The following is a 16,404-nucleotide window of genomic DNA, read 5'->3' on the forward strand; positions in this document are numbered from 1 at the left end:
TTAATAAATGCCAATTGAAAGCAACCTATAGATGTTCACATAAACTGACTGTAAAATGTTAGAAAACAGCGTGCAATGTTGGAAAAAGCGAAGGAAATGTTGGCGGAGTTGTTTGTTTATTTAACCTAAGTCATTGTAACGACACCCCCGCAGTTAAATTTAGAAAACATTAAGTAAATGCAACAGGAATGCCTTATATATAAACAAATTATCACAACAGCCAACCAAAGTATCGACAACAAACTGCTTACAAAGTTGTGAAAATTGATTGCGAAGTTGGTTATTTCATGCGGGATTGTTACCTGAGATATCATAATAACAAGTACCATAGTTAAAAGTTCGAAAATGTGAATAAATATTTCGAGAATTGCTGTTAAATTACCGTAGTGTTGCTCCAAGTATGTAGAGGTCATAGGTCAATACTAGAATCTAGAATGTACTTTGTGCCAGCGATAACGATTTTAAAACATCCAAAAACATGAAATACCCGCCAATTCGGCTTAACTTGAAATGATCCATGCAGCTAAGTGGTTACGTGACCGACAAATGTTTAAAGTAAAGCACGATCGGGCGTGGTTAGTACTTGCATGGGAGACTCCCTGAGTAAACGAGCAGTTTAATTTATTTTTTTGTTTCATCACACACATAGTAAAGATATAAGGCCACGTTACTTCATTCTTTTTTTACAGTGATGGCAATCATTTATAGTGGAAAATCGTGGTTTTTTTGTAACTATTATAATTAAGTAAAAGTTTTCAAATTGCTTCTAATTTTCAAGAACAAGTTGTAGATGCTATCGGCACATAGTGGGTTTTAAGCCGTTAAAACACCGGGCAAAGTTGTTCAAAGTGATGGCAAAGTTGTGCAAAGTTATGGAAACTTTGGTAGATATATCGGTATACATGACCTAAGTTGTTGGCATATAGAAACGTGCAGCTGTAAAGTCAACACATTTAATAAATGCCAATTGAAAGCAACCTATAGATGTTCACATAAACTGACTGTAAAATGTTAGAAAACAGCGTGCAATGTTGGAAAAAGCGAAGGAAATGTTGGCGGAGTTGTTTGTTTATTTAACCTAAGTCATTGTAACGACACCCCCGCAGTTAAATTTAGAAAACATTAAGTAAATGCAACAGGAATGCCTTATATATAAACAAATTATCACAACAGCCAACCAAAGTATCGACAACAAACTGCTTACAAAGTTGTGAAAATTGATTGCGAAGTTGGTTGTTTCATGCGGGATTGTTACCTGAGATATCATAATAACAAGTACCATAGTTAAAAGTTCGAAAATGTGAATAAATATTTCGAGAATTGCTGTTAAATTACCGTAGTGTTGCTCCAAGTATGTAGAGGTCATAGGTCAATACTAGAATCTAGAATGTACTTTGTGCCAGCGATAACGATTTTAAAACATCCAAAAACATGAAATACCCGCCAATTCGGCTTAACTTGAAATGATCCATGCAGCTAAGTGGTTACGTGACCGACAAATGTTTAAAGTAAAGCACGATCGGACGTGGTTAGTACTTGCATGGGAGACTCCCTGAGTAAACGAGCAGTTTAATTTATTTTTTTGTTTCATCACACACATAGTAAAGATATAAGGCCACGTTACTTCATTCTTTTTTTACAGTGATGGCAATCATTTATAGTGGAAAATCGTGGTTTTTTTGTAACTATTATAATTAAGGAAAAGTTTTCAAATTGCTTCTAATTTTCAAGAACAAGTTGTAGATGCTATCGGCACATAGTGGGTTTTAAGCCGTTAACACACCGGGCAAAGTTGTTCAAAGTGATGGCAAAGTTGTGCAAAGTTATGGAAACTTTGGTAGATATATCGGTATACATGACCTAAGTTGTTGGCATATAGAAACGTGCAGCTGTAAAGTCAACACATTTAATAAATGCCAATTGAAAGCAACCTATAGATGTTCACATAAACTGACTGTAAAATGTTAGAAAACAGCGTGCAATGTTGGAAAAAGCGAAGGAAATGTTGGCGGAGTTGTTTGTTTATTTAACCTAAGTCATTGTAACGACACCCCCGCAGTTAAATTTAGAAAACATTAAGTAAATGCAACAGGAATGCCTTATATATAAACAAATTATCACAACAGCCAACCAAAGTATCGACAACAAACTGCTTACAAAGTTGTGAAAATTGATTGCGAAGTTGGTTATTTCATGCGGGATTGTTACCTGAGATATCATAATAACAAGTACCATAGTTAAAAGTTCGAAAATGTGAATAAATATTTCGAGAATTGCTGTTAAATTACCGTAGTGTTGCTCCAAGTATGTAGAGGTCATAGGTCAATACTAGAATCTAGAATGTACTTTGTGCCAGCGATAACGATTTTAAAACATCCAAAAACATGAAATACCCGCCAATTCGGCTTAACTTGAAATGATCCATGCAGCTAAGTGGTTACGTGACCGACAAATGTTTAAAGTAAAGCACGATCGGGCGTGGTTAGTACTTGCATGGGAGACTCCCTGAGTAAACGAGCAGTTTAATTTATTTTTTTGTTTCATCACACACATAGTAAAGATATAAGGCCACGTTACTTCATTCTTTTTTTACAGTGATGGCAATCATTTATAGTGGAAAATCGTGGTTTTTTTGTAACTATTATAATTAAGGAAAAGTTTTCAAATTGCTTCTAATTTTCAAGAACAAGTTGTAGATGCTATCGGCACATAGTGGGTTTTAAGCCGTTAACACACCGGGCAAAGTTGTTCAAAGTGATGGCAAAGTTGTGCAAAGTTATGGAAACTTTGGTAGATATATCGGTATACATGACCTAAGTTGTTGGCATATAGAAACGTGCAGCTGTAAAGTCAACACATTTAATAAATGCCAATTGAAAGCAACCTATAGATGTTCACATAAACTGACTGTAAAATGTTAGAAAACAGCGTGCAATGTTGGAAAAAGCGAAGAAAATGTTGGCGGAGTTGTTTGTTTATTTAACCTAAGTCATTGTAACGACACCACCGCAGTTAAATTTAGAAAAGATTAAGTAAATGCAACAGGAATGCCTCATATATAAACAAATTATCACAACAGCCAACCAAAGTATCGACAACAAACTGCTTACAAAGTTGTGAAAATTGATTGCGAAGTTGGTTGTTTCATGCGGGATTGTTACCTGAGATATCATAATAACAAGTACCATAGTTAAAAGTTCGAAAATGTGAATAAATATTTCGAGAATTGCTGTTAAATTACCGTATTGTTGCTCCAAGTATGTAGAGGTCATAGGTCAATACTATAATCTAGAATGTACTTTGTGCCAGCGATAACGATTTTAAAACATACAAAAACATGAAATACCCGCCAATTCGGCTTAACTTGAAATGATCCATGCAGCTAAGTGGTTACGTGACCGACAAATGTTTAAAGTAAAGCACGATCGGGCGTGGTTAGTACTTGCATGGGAGACTCCCTGAGTAAACGAGCAGTTTAATTTATTTTTTTGTTTCATCACACACATAGTAAAGATATAAGGCCACGTTACTTCATTCTTTTTTTACAGTGATGGCAATCATTTATAGTGGAAAATCGTGGTTTTTTTGTAACTATTATAATTAAGGAAAAGTTTTCAAATTGCTTCTAATTTTCAAGAACAAGTTGTAGATGCTATCGGCACATAGTGGGTTTTAAGCCGTTAACACACCGGGCAAAGTTGTTCAAAGTGATGGCAAAGTTGTGCAAAGTTATGGAAACTTTGGTAGATATATCGGTATACATGACCTAAGTTGTTGGCATATAGAAACGTGCAGCTGTAAAGTCAACACATTTAATAAATGCCAATTGAAAGCAACCTATAGATGTTCACATAAACTGACTGTAAAATGTTAGAAAACAGCGTGCAATGTTGGAAAAAGCGAAGGAAATTTGGCGGAGTTGTTTGTTTATTTAACCTAAGTCATTGTAACGACACCCCCGCAGTTAAATTTAGAAAACATTAAGTAAATGCAACAGGAATGCCTTATATATAAACAAATTATCACAACAGCCAACCAAAGTATCGACAACAAACTGCTTACAAAGTTGTGAAAATTGATTGCGAAGTTGGTTATTTCATGCGGGATTGTTACCTGAGATATCATAATAACAAGTACCATAGTTAAAAGTTCGAAAATGTGAATAAATATTTCGAGAATTGCTGTTAAATTACCGTAGTGTTGCTCCAAGTATGTAGAGGTCATAGGTCAATACTAGAATCTAGAATGTACTTTGTGCCAGCGATAACGATTTTAAAACATCCAAAAACATGAAATACCCGCCAATTCGGCTTAACTTGAAATGATCCATGCAGCTAAGTGGTTACGTGACCGACAAATGTTTAAAGTAAAGCACGATCGGGCGTGGTTAGTACTTGCATGGGAGATTCCCTGAGTAAACGAGCAGTTTAATTTATTTTTTTGTTTCATCACACACATAGTAAAGATATAAGGCCACGTTACTTCATTCTTTTTTTACAGTGATGGCAATCATTTATAGTGGAAAATCGTGGTTTTTTTGTAACTATTATAATTAAGGAAAAGTTTTCAAATTGCTTCTAATTTTCAAGAACAAGTTGTAGATGCTATCGGCACATAGTGGGTTTTAAGCCGTTAACACACCGGGCAAAGTTGTTCAAAGTGATGGCAAAGTTGTGCAAAGTTATGGAAACTTTGGTAGATATATCGGTATACATGACCTAAGTTGTTGGCATATAGAAACGTGCAGCTGTAAAGTCAACACATTTAATAAATGCCATTTGAAAGCAACCTATAGATGTTCACATAAACTGACTGTAAAATGTTAGAAAACAGCGTGCAATGTTGGAAAAAGCGAAGAAAATGTTGGCGGAGTTGTTTGTTTATTTAACCTAAGTCATTGTAACGACACCACCGCAGTTAAATTTAGAAAAGATTAAGTAAATGCAACAGGAATGCCTCATATATAAACAAATTATCACAACAGCCAACCAAAGTATCGACAACAAACTGCTTACAAAGTTGTGAAAATTGATTGCGAAGTTGGTTGTTTCATGCGGGATTGTTACCTGAGATATCATAATAACAAGTACCATAGTTAAAAGTTCGAAAATGTGAATAAATATTTCGAGAATTGCTGTTAAATTACCGTATTGTTGCTCCAAGTATGTAGAGGTCATAGGTCAATACTATAATCTAGAATGTACTTTGTGCCAGCGATAACGATTTTAAAACATACAAAAACATGAAATACCCGCCAATTCGGCTTAACTTGAAATGATCCATGCAGCTAAGTGGTTACGTGACCGACAAATGTTTAAAGTAAAGCACGATCGGGCGTGGTTAGTACTTGCATGGGAGACTCCCTGAGTAAACGAGCAGTTTAATTTATTTTTTTGTTTCATCACACACATAGTAAAGATATAAGGCCACGTTACTTCATTCTTTTTTTACAGTGATGGCAATCATTTATAGTGGAAAATCGTGGTTTTTTTGTAACTATTATAATTAAGGAAAAGTTTTCAAATTGCTTCTAATTTTCAAGAACAAGTTGTAGATGCTATCGGCACATAGTGGGTTTTAAGCCGTTAACACACCGGGCAAAGTTGTTCAAAGTGATGGCAAAGTTGTGCAAAGTTATGGAAACTTTGGTAGATATATCGGTATACATGACCTAAGTTGTTGGCATATAGAAACGTGCAGCTGTAAAGTCAACACATTTAATAAATGCCAATTGAAAGCAACCTATAGATGTTCACATAAACTGACTGTAAAATGTTAGAAAACAGCGTGCAATGTTGGAAAAAGCGAAGAAAATGTTGGCGGAGTTGTTTGTTTATTTAACCTAAGTCATTGTAACGACACCACCGCAGTTAAATTTAGAAAAGATTAAGTAAATGCAACAGGAATGCCTCATATATAAACAAATTATCACAACAGCCAACCAAAGTATCGACAACAAACTGCTTACAAAGTTGTGAAAATTGATTGCGAAGTTGGTTGTTTCATGCGGGATTGTTACCTGAGATATCATAATAACAAGTACCATAGTTAAAAGTTCGAAAATGTGAATAAATATTTCGAGAATTGCTGTTAAATTACCGTATTGTTGCTCCAAGTATGTAGAGGTCATAGGTCAATACTATAATCTAGAATGTACTTTGTGCCAGCGATAACGATTTTAAAACATACAAAAACATGAAATACCCGCCAATTCGGCTTAACTTGAAATGATCCATGCAGCTAAGTGGTTACGTGACCGACAAATGTTTAAAGTAAAGCACGATCGGGCGTGGTTAGTACTTGCATGGGAGACTCCCTGAGTAAACGAGCAGTTTAATTTATTTTTTTGTTTCATCACACACATAGTAAAGATATAAGGCCACGTTACTTCATTCTTTTTTTACAGTGATGGCAATCATTTATAGTGGAAAATCGTGGTTTTTTTGTAACTATTATAATTAAGGAAAAGTTTTCAAATTGCTTCTAATTTTCAAGAACAAGTTGTAGATGCTATCGGCACATAGTGGGTTTTAAGCCATTAACACACCGGGCAAAGTTGTTCAAAGTGATGGCAAAGTTGTGCAAAGTTATGGAAACTTTGGTAGATATATCGGTATACATGACCTAAGTTGTTGGCATATATAAACGTGCAGCTGTAAAGTCAACACATTTAATAAATGCCAATTGAAAGCAACCTATAGATGTTCACATAAACTGACTGTAAAATGTTAGAAAACAGCGTGCAATATTGGAAAAAGCGAAGGAAATGTTGGCGGAGTTGTTTGTTTATTTAACCTAAGTCATTGTAACGACACCCCCGCAGTTAAATTTAGAAAACATTAAGTAAATGCAACAGGAATGCCTTATATATAAACAAATTATCACAACAGCCAACCAAAGTATCGACAACAAACTGCTTACAAAGTTGTGAAAATTGATTGCGAAGTTGGTTGTTTCATGCGGGATTGTTACCTGAGATATCATAATAACAAGTACCATAGTTAAAAGTTCGAAAATTTGAATAAATATTTCGAGAATTGCTGTTAAATTACCGTAGTGTTGCTCCAAGTATGTAGAGGTCATAGGTCAATACTAGAATCTAGAATGTACTTTGTGCCAGCGATAACGATTTTAAAACATCCAAAAACATGAAATACCCGCCAATTCGGCTTAACTTGAAATGATCCATGCAGCTAAGTGGTTACGTGACCGATAAATGTTTAAAGTAAAGCACGATCGGGCGTGGTTAGTACTTGCATGGGAGACTCCCTGAGTAAACGAGCAGTTTAATTTATTTTTTTGTTTCATCACACACATAGTAAAGATATAAGGCCACGTTACTTCATTCTTTTTTTACAGTGATGGCAATCATTTATAGTGGAAAATCGTGGTTTTTTTGTAACTATTATAATTAAGGAAAAGTTTTCAAATTGCTTCTAATTTTCAAGAACAAGTTGTAGATGCTATCGGCACATAGTGGGTTTTAAGCCGTTAACACACCGGGCAAAGTTGTTCAAAGTGATGGCAAAGTTGTGCAAAGTTATGGAAACTTTGGTAGATATATCGGTATACATGACCTAAGTTGTTGGCATATAGAAACGTGCAGCTGTAAAGTCAACACATTTAATAAATGCCAATTGAAAGCAACCTATAGATGTTCATATAAACTGACTGTAAAATGTTAGAAAACAGCGTGCAATGTTGGAAAAAGCGAAGGAAATGTTGGCGGAGTTGTTTGTTTATTTAACCTAAGTCATTGTAACGACACCACCGCAGTTAAATTTAGAAAAGATTAAGTAAATGCAACAGGAATGCCTCATATATAAACAAATTATCACAACAGCCAACCAAAGTATCGACAACAAACTGCTTACAAAGTTGTGAAAATTGATTGCGAAGTTGGTTGTTTCATGCGGGATTGTTACCTGAGATATCATAATAACAAGTACCATAGTTAAAAGTTCGAAAATGTGAATAAATATTTCGAGAATTGCTGTTAAATTACCGTATTGTTGCTCCAAGTATGTAGAGGTCATAGGTCAATACTATAATCTAGAATGTACTTTGTGCCAGCGATAACGATTTTAAAACATACAAAAACATGAAATACCCGCCAATTCGGCTTAACTTGAAATGATCCATGCAGCTAAGTGGTTACGTGACCGACAAATGTTTAAAGTAAAGCACGATCGGGCGTGGTTAGTACTTGCATGGGAGACTCCCTGAGTAAACGAGCAGTTTAATTTATTTTTTGGTTTCATCACACACATAGTAAAGATATAAGGCCACGTTACTTCATTCTTTTTTTACAGTGATGGCAATCATTTATAGTGGAAAATCGTGGTTTTTTTGTAACTATTATAATTAAGGAAAAGTTTTCAAATTGCTTCTAATTTTCAAGAACAAGTTGTAGATGCTATCGGCACATAGTGGGTTTTAAGCCGTTAACACACCGGGCAAAGTTGTTCAAAGTGATGGCAAAGTTGTGCAAAGTTATGGAAACTTTGGTAGATATATCGGTATACATGACCTAAGTTGTTGGCATATAGAAACGTGCAGCTGTAAAGTCAACACATTTAATAAATGCCAATTGAAAGCAACCTATAGATGTTCACATAAACTGACTGTAAAATGTTAGAAAACAGCGTGCAATGTTGGAAAAAGCGAAGGAAATGTTGGCGGAGTTGTTTGTTTATTTAACCTAAGTCATTGTAACGACACCCCCGCAGTTAAATTTAGAAAACATTAAGTAAATGCAACAGGAATGCCTTATATATAAACAAATTATCACAACAGCCAACCAAAGTATCGACAACAAACTGCTTACAAAGTTGTGAAAATTGATTGCGAAGTTGGTTGTTTCATGCGGGATTGTTACCTGAGATATCATAATAACAAGTACCATAGTTAAAAGTTCGAAAATGTGAATAAATATTTCGAGAATTGCTGTTAAATTACCGTAGTGTTGCTCCAAGTATGTAGAGGTCATAGGTCAATACTAGAATCTAGAATGTACTTTGTGCCAGCGATAACGATTTTAAAACATCCAAAAACATGAAATACCCGCCAATTCGGCTTAACTTGAAATGATCCATGCAGCTAAGTGGTTACGTGACCGATAAATGTTTAAAGTAAAGCACGATCGGGCGTGGTTAGTACTTGCATGGGAGACTCCCTGAGTAAACGAGCAGTTTAATTTATTTTTTTGTTTCATCACACACATAGTAAAGATATAAGGCCACGTTACTTCATTCTTTTTTACAGTGATGGCAATCATTTATAGTGGAAAATCGTGGTTTTTTTGTAACTATTATAATTAAGGAAAAGTTTTCAAATTGCTTCTAATTTTCAAGAACAAGTTGTAGATGCTATCGGCACATAGTGGGTTTTAAGCCGTTAACACACCGGGCAAAGTTGTTCAAAGTGATGGCAAAGTTGTGCAAAGTTATGGAAACTTTGGTAGATATATCGGTATACATGACCTAAGTTGTTGGCATATAGAAACGTGCAGCTGTAAAGTCAACACATTTAATAAATGCCAATTGAAAGCAACCTATAGATGTTCATATAAACTGACTGTAAAATGTTAGAAAACAGCGTGCAATGTTGGAAAAAGCGAAGGAAATGTTGGCGGAGTTGTTTGTTTATTTAACCTAAGTCATTGTAACGACACCACCGCAGTTAAATTTAGAAAAGATTAAGTAAATGCAACAGGAATGCCTCATATATAAACAAATTATCACAACAGCCAACCAAAGTATCGACAACAAACTGCTTACAAAGTTGTGAAAATTGATTGCGAAGTTGGTTGTTTCATGCGGGATTGTTACCTGAGATATCATAATAACAAGTACCATAGTTAAAAGTTCGAAAATGTGAATAAATATTTCGAGAATTGCTGTTAAATTACCGTATTGTTGCTCCAAGTATGTAGAGGTCATAGGTCAATACTATAATCTAGAATGTACTTTGTGCCAGCGATAACGATTTTAAAACATACAAAAACATGAAATACCCGCCAATTCGGCTTAACTTGAAATGATCCATGCAGCTAAGTGGTTACGTGACCGACAAATGTTTAAAGTAAAGCACGATCGGGCGTGGTTAGTACTTGCATGGGAGACTCCCTGAGTAAACGAGCAGTTTAATTTATTTTTTTGTTTCATCACACACATAGTAAAGATATAAGGCCACGTTACTTCATTCTTTTTTTACAGTGATGGCAATCATTTATAGTGGAAAATCGTGGTTTTTTTGTAACTATTATAATTAAGGAAAAGTTTTCAAATTGCTTCTAATTTTCAAGAACAAGTTGTAGATGCTATCGGCACATAGTGGGTTTTAAGCCGTTAACACACCGGGCAAAGTTGTTCAAAGTGATGGCAAAGTTGTGCAAAGTTATGGAAACTTTGGTAGATATATCGGTATACATGACCTAAGTTGTTGGCATATAGAAACGTGCAGCTGTAAAGTCAACACATTTAATAAATGCCAATTGAAAGCAACCTATAGATGTTCACATAAACTGACTGTAAAATGTTAGAAAACAGCGTGCAATGTTGGAAAAAGCGAAGGAAATGTTGGCGGAGTTGTTTGTTTATTTAACCTAAGTCATTGTAACGACACCCCCGCAGTTAAATTTAGAAAACATTAAGTAAATGCAACAGGAATGCCTTATATATAAACAAATTATCACAACAGCCAACCAAAGTATCGACAACAAACTGCTTACAAAGTTGTGAAAATTGATTGCGAAGTTGGTTGTTTCATGCGGGATTGTTACCTGAGATATCATAATAACATGTACCATAGTTAAAAGTTCGAAAATGTGAATAAATATTTCGAGAATTGCTGTTAAATTACCGTAGTGTTGCTCCAAGTATGTAGAGGTCATAGGTCAATACTAGAATCTAGAATGTACTTTGTGCCAGCGATAACGATTTTAAAACATCCAAAAACATGAAATACCCGCCAATTCGGCTTAACTTGAAATGATCCATGCAGCTAAGTGGTTACGTGACCGACAAATGTTTAAAGTAAAGCACGATCGGGCGTGGTTAGTACTTGCATGGGAGACTCCCTGAGTAAACGAGCAGTTTAATTTATTTTTTTGTTTCATCACACACATAGTAAAGATATAAGGCCACGTTACTTCATTCTTTTTTTACAGTGATGGCAATCATTTATAGTGGAAAATCGTGGTTTTTTTGTAACTATTATAATTAAGGAAAAGTTTTCAAATTGCTTCTAATTTTCAAGAACAAGTTGTAGATGCTATCGGCACATAGTGGGTTTTAAGCCGTTAACACACCGGGCAAAGTTGTTCAAAGTGATGGCAAAGTTGTGCAAATTTATGGAAACTTTGGTAGATATATCGGTATACATGACCTAAGTTGTTGGCATATAGAAACGTGCAGCTGTAAAGTCAACACATTTAATAAATGCCAATTGAAAGCAACCTATAGATGTTCACATAAACTGACTGTAAAATGTTAGAAAACAGCGTGCAATGTTGGAAAAAGCGAAGGAAATGTTGGCGGAGTTGTTTGTTTATTTAACCTAAGTCATTGTAACGACACCACCGCAGTTAAATTTAGAAAAGATTAAGTAAATGCAACAGGAATGCCTCATATATAAACAAATTATCACAACAGCCAACCAAAGTATCGACAACAAACTGCTTACAAAGTTGTGAAAATTGATTGCGAAGTTGGTTGTTTCATGCGGGATTGTTACCTGAGATATCATAATAACAAGTACCATAGTTAAAAGTTCGAAAATGTGAATAAATATTTCGAGAATTGCTGTTAAATTACCGTATTGTTGCTCCAAGTATGTAGAGGTCATAGGTCAATACTATAATCTAGAATGTACTTTGTGCCAGCGATAACGATTTTAAAACATACAAAAACATGAAATACCCGCCAATTCGGCTTAACTTGAAATGATCCATGCAGCTAAGTGGTTACGTGACCGACAAATGTTTAAAGTAAAGCACGATCGGGCGTGGTTAGTACTTGCATGGGAGACTCCCTGAGTAAACGAGCAGTTTAATTTATTTTTTTGTTTCATCACACACATAGTAAAGATATAAGGCCACGTTACTTCATTCTTTTTTTACAGTGATGGCAATCATTTATAGTGGAAAATCGTGGTTTTTTTGTAACTATTATAATTAAGGAAAAGTTTTCAAATTGCTTCTAATTTTCAAGAACAAGTTGTAGATGCTATCGGCACATAGTGGGTTTTAAGCCGTTAACACACCGGGCAAAGTTGTTCAAAGTGATGGCAAAGTTGTGCAAAGTTATGGAAACTTTGGTAGATATATCGGTATACATGACCTAAGTTGTTGGCATATAGAAACGTGCAGCTGTAAAGTCAACACATTTAATAAATGCCAATTGAAAGCAACCTATAGATGTTCACATAAACTGACTGTAAAATGTTAGAAAACAGCGTGCAATGTTGGAAAAAGCGAAGGAAATGTTGGCGGAGTTGTTTGTTTATTTAACCTAAGTCATTGTAACGACACCCCGCAGTTAAATTTAGAAAACATTAAGTAAATGCAACAGGACTGCCTCATATATAAACAAATTATCACAACAGCCAACCAAAGTATCGACAACAAACTGCTTACAAAGTTGTGAAAATTGATTGCGAAGTTGGTTGTTTCATGCGGGATTGTTACCTGAGATATCATAATAACAAGTACCATAGTTAAAAGTTCGAAAATGTGAATAAATATTTCGCGAATTGCTGTTAAATTACCGTAGTGTTGCTCCAAGTATGTAGAGGTCATAGGTCAATACTATAATCTAGAATGTACTTTGTGCCAGCGATAACGATTTTAAAACATACAAAAACATGAAATACCCGCCAATTCGGCTTAACTTGAAATGATCCATGCAGCTAAGTGGTTACGTGACCGACAAATGTTTAAAGTAAAGCACGATCGGGCGTGGTTAGTACTTGCATGGGAGACTCCCTGAGTAAACGAGCAGTTTAATTTATTTTTTTGTTTCATCACACACATAGTAAAGATATAAGGCCACGTTACTTCATTCTTTTTTTACAGTGATGGCAATCATTTATAGTGGAAAATCGTGGTTTTTTTGTAACTATTATAATTAAGGAAAAGTTTTCAAATTGCTTCTAATTTTCAAGAACAAGTTGTAGATGCTATCGGCACATAGTGGGTTTTAAGCCGTTAACACACCGGGCAAAGTTGTTCAAAGTGATGGCAAAGTTGTGCAAATTTATGGAAACTTTGGTAGATATATCGGTATACATGACCTAAGTTGTTGGCATATAGAAACGTGCAGCTGTAAAGTCAACACATTTAATAAATGCCAATTGAAAGCAACCTATAGATGTTCACATAAACTGACTGTAAAATGTTAGAAAACAGCGTGCAATGTTGGAAAAAGCGAAGGAAATGTTGGCGGAGTTGTTTGTTTATTTAACCTAAGTCATTGTAACGACACCACCGCAGTTAAATTTAGAAAAGATTAAGTAAATGCAACAGGAATGCCTCATATATAAACAAATTATCACAACAGCCAACCAAAGTATCGACAACAAACTGCTTACAAAGTTGTGAAAATTGATTGCGAAGTTGGTTGTTTCATGCGGGATTGTTACCTGAGATATCATAATAACAAGTACCATAGTTAAAAGTTCGAAAATGTGAATAAATATTTCGAGAATTGCTGTTAAATTACCGTATTGTTGCTCCAAGTATGTAGAGGTCATAGGTCAATACTATAATCTAGAATGTACTTTGTGCCAGCGATAACGATTTTAAAACATACAAAAACATGAAATACCCGCCAATTCGGCTTAACTTGAAATGATCCATGCAGCTAAGTGGTTACGTGACCGACAAATGTTTAAAGTAAAGCACGATCGGGCGTGGTTAGTACTTGCATGGGAGACTCCCTGAGTAAACGAGCAGTTTAATTTATTTTTTTGTTTCATCACACACATAGTAAAGATATAAGGCCACGTTACTTCATTCTTTTTTTACAGTGATGGCAATCATTTATAGTGGAAAATCGTGGTTTTTTTGTAACTATTATAATTAAGGAAAAGTTTTCAAATTGCTTCTAATTTTCAAGAACAAGTTGTAGATGCTATCGGCACATAGTGGGTTTTAAGCCGTTAACACACCGGGCAAAGTTGTTCAAAGTGATGGCAAAGTTGTGCAAAGTTATGGAAACTTTGGTAGATATATCGGTATACATGACCTAAGTTGTTGGCATATAGAAACGTGCAGCTGTAAAGTCAACACATTTAATAAATGCCAATTGAAAGCAACCTATAGATGTTCACATAAACTGACTGTAAAATGTTAGAAAACAGCGTGCAATGTTGGAAAAAGCGAAGGAAATGTTGGCGGAGTTGTTTGTTTATTTAACCTAAGTCATTGTAACGACACCCCCGCAGTTAAATTTAGAAAACATTAAGTAAATGCAACAGGAATGCCTTATATATAAACAAATTATCACAACAGCCAACCAAAGTATCGACAACAAACTGCTTACAAAGTTGTGAAAATTGATTGCGAAGTTGGTTGTTTCATGCGGGATTGTTACCTGAGATATCATAATAACAAGTACCATAGTTAAAAGTTCGAAAATGTGAATAAATATTTCGAGAATTGCTGTTAAATTACCGTAGTGTTGCTCCAAGTATGTAGAGGTCATAGGTCAATACTAGAATCTAGAATGTACTTTGTGCCAGCGATAACGATTTTAAAACATCCAAAAACATGAAATACCCGCCAATTCGGCTTAACTTGAAATGATCCATGCAGCTAAGTGGTTACGTGACCGACAAATGTTTAAAGTAAAGCACGATCGGGCGTGGTTAGTACTTGCATGGGAGACTCCCTGAGTAAACGAGCAGTTTAATTTATTTTTTTGTTTCATCACACACATAGTAAAGATATAAGGCCACGTTACTTCATTCTTTTTTTACAGTGATGGCAATCATTTATAGTGGAAAATCGTGGTTTTTTTGTAACTATTATAATTAAGGAAAAGTTTTCAAATTGCTTCTAATTTTCAAGAACAAGTTGTAGATGCTATCGGCACATAGTGGGTTTTAAGCCGTTAACACACCGGGCAAAGTTGTTCAAAGTGATGGCAAAGTTGTGCAAATTTATGGAAACTTTGGTAGATATATCGGTATACATGACCTAAGTTGTTGGCATATAGAAACGTGCAGCTGTAAAGTCAACACATTTAATAAATGCCAATTGAAAGCAACCTATAGATGTTCACATAAACTGACTGTAAAATGTTAGAAAACAGCGTGCAATGTTGGAAAAAGCGAAGGAAATGTTGGCGGAGTTGTTTGTTTATTTAACCTAAGTCATTGTAACGACACCACCGCAGTTAAATTTAGAAAACATTAAGTAAATGCAACAGGAATGCCTTATATATAAACAAATTATCACAACAGCCAACCAAAGTATCGACAACAAACTGCTTACAAAGTTGTGAAAATTGATTGCGAAGTTGGTTGTTTCATGCGGGATTGTTACCTGAGATATCATAATAACAAGTACCATAGTTAAAAGTTCGAAAATGTGAATAAATATTTCGAGAATTGCTGTTAAATTACCGTAGTGTTGCTCCAAGTATGTAGAGGTCATAGGTCAATACTAGAATCTAGAATGTACTTTGTGCCAGCGATAACGATTTTAAAACATCCAAAAACATGAAATACCCGCCAATTCGGCTTAACTTGAAATGATCCATGCAGCTAAGTGGTTACGTGACCGACAAATGTTTAAAGTAAAGCACGATCGGGCGTGGTTAGTACTTGCATGGGAGACTCCCTGAGTAAACGAGCAGTTTAATTTATTTTTTTGTTTCATCACACACATAGTAAAGATATAAGGCCACGTTACTTCATTCTTTTTTTACAGTGATGGCAATCATTTATAGTGGAAAATCGTGGTTTTTTTGTAACTATTATAATTAAGGAAAAGTTTTCAAATTGCTTCTAATTTTCAAGAACAAGTTGTAGATGCTATCGGCACATAGTGGGTTTTAAGCCGTTAACACACCGGGCAAAGTTGTTCAAAGTGATGGCAAAGTTGTGCAAATTTATGGAAACTTTGGTAGATATATCGGTATACATGACCTAAGTTGTTGGCATATAGAAACGTGCAGCTGTAAAGTCAACACATTTAATAAATGCCAATTGAAAGCAACCTATAGATGTTCACATAAACTGACTGTAAAATGTTAGAAAACAGCGTGCAATGTTGGAAAAAGCGAAGGAAATGTTGGCGGAGTTGTTTGTTTATTTAACCTAAGTCATTGTAACGACACCACCGCAGTTAAATTTAGAAAAGATTAAGTAAATGCAACAGGAATGCCTCATATATAAACA

This window comes from Saccoglossus kowalevskii, chromosome 12, assembly GCF_978046115.1.
Source record: "Saccoglossus kowalevskii chromosome 12, keSacKowa6.1, whole genome shotgun sequence".
NCBI classification, from domain to species: domain Eukaryota; kingdom Metazoa; phylum Hemichordata; class Enteropneusta; family Harrimaniidae; genus Saccoglossus; species Saccoglossus kowalevskii.